The sequence below is a fragment of the Oncorhynchus gorbuscha genome, linkage group LG23 (genome assembly GCF_021184085.1).
Source record: "Oncorhynchus gorbuscha isolate QuinsamMale2020 ecotype Even-year linkage group LG23, OgorEven_v1.0, whole genome shotgun sequence".
Classification (NCBI taxonomy): domain Eukaryota; kingdom Metazoa; phylum Chordata; class Actinopteri; order Salmoniformes; family Salmonidae; genus Oncorhynchus; species Oncorhynchus gorbuscha.
In genome coordinates, this window is record NC_060195.1 from 69,691,857 (window position 1) to 69,693,543 (window position 1,687).

Sequence of the window (1,687 nt, forward strand, 5' to 3'; positions counted from 1 at the left end):
TCTCTCCTCTCTACCCTCTCTACCCTCTCCCTCTCTTCTCCCTCTCTTCTCCCTCTCTTCTCCCTCTCTTCTCCTCTCTTCTCCCTCTCTTCCCTCTCTACCCTCTCCCTCTCTTCTCCCTCTCTTTTCCCTCTCTTCCCTCTCTACCCTCTCCCTCTCTACCCTCTCCCTCACTTCCCTCTCTACCCTCTCCCTCTCTTCCCTCTCTACCCTCTCTCTCTCTCTCTCTCTCTCCCTCTCTTCCCTCTCTCCCTCTCTTCTCCCTCTCTTCCCTCTCTACCCTCTCCCTCTCTTCTCCCTCTCTTCCCTCTCTACCCTCTCCCTCTCTTCTCCCTCTCTTCTCCCTCTCTTCTCCCTCTCTTCCCTCTCTCCCTCTCTCTCTTCTCCCTCTCTTCCCTCTCTACCCTCTCCCTCTCTTCTCCCTCTCTTCTCCCTCTCTTCCCTCTCTACCCTCTCCCCCCCTCTCTACCCTCTCCCTCTCTTCTCCCTCTCTTCCCTCTCTACCCTCTCCCTCTCTTCCCTCTCTTCTCCCTCTCTTCTCCCTCTCTTCCCTCTCCCTCTCTTCTCTCCCTCTCTTCTCCCTCTCTTCCCTCTCTACTCTCTCCCTCTCTTCTCCCTCTCTTCCCCTCTACTCTCTCCCTCTCTTCTCCCTCTCTTCCCTCTCTACCCTCTCCCTCTCTTCTCCCTCTCTTCCCTGTCTACCCTCTCCCTCTCTTCTCCCTCTCTTCCCTCTCTACCCTCTCCCTCTCTTCTCCCTCTCTTCCCTGTCTACCCTCTCCCCCTCTTCTCCCTCTCATCCCTCTCCCTCTCTTCTCCCTCTCTTCCCTCTCTTCCCTCTCTACCCTCTCCCTCTCTTCTCCCCCTCTTCCCTCTCTACCCTCTCCCTCTCTTCTCCCCCTCTTCCCTCTCTACCCTCTCCCTCTCTTCTCCCCCTCTTCCCTCTCTACCCTCTCCCTCTCTTCTCTCCCTCTTCCCTCTCTCTCCCTCTCTTCCCTCTCTACCCTCTCCCTCTCTTCTCCCTCTCTTCCCTCTCTACCCTCTCCCTCTCTTCTCCCTCTCTACCCTCTCCCTCTCTTCCCTCTCTAACCTCTCCCTCTCTTCTCCCTCTCTTCCCTCTCTACCCTCTCCCTCTCTTCCCTCTCTACCCTCTCCCTCTCTTCTCCCTCTCTTCCCTCTCTACCCTCTCCCTCTCTTCCCTCTCTACCCTCTCCCTCTCTTCTCCCTCTCTTCCCTCTCTACCCTCTCCCTCTCTTCTCCCTCTCTTCCCTCTCTACCCTCTCCCTCTCTTCTCCCTCTCTTCCCTATCTTCCCTCTCTACCCTCTCCCTCTCTTCCCTCTCCCTCTCTTCTCCCTCTCTTCCCTCTCTACCCTCTCCCTCTCTTCTCCCTCTCTTCCCTGTCTACCCTCTCCCTCTCTTCTCCCTCTCTTCCCTCTCTACCCTCTCCCTCTCTTCTCCCTCTCTACCCTCTCCCTCTCTTCTCCCTCTCTTCCCTCTCTACCCTCTCCCTCTCTTCTCCCTCTCTTCCCTGTCTACCCTCTCCCTCTCTTCTCCCTCTCTTCCCTCTCTACCCTCTCCCTCTCTTCTCCCTCTCTACCCTCTCCCTCTCTTCCCTCTCTACCCTCTCCCTCTCTTCTCCCTCTCTTCCCTCTCTACCCTCTCCCTCTCTTCTCCCTCTCTTCCCTGTCT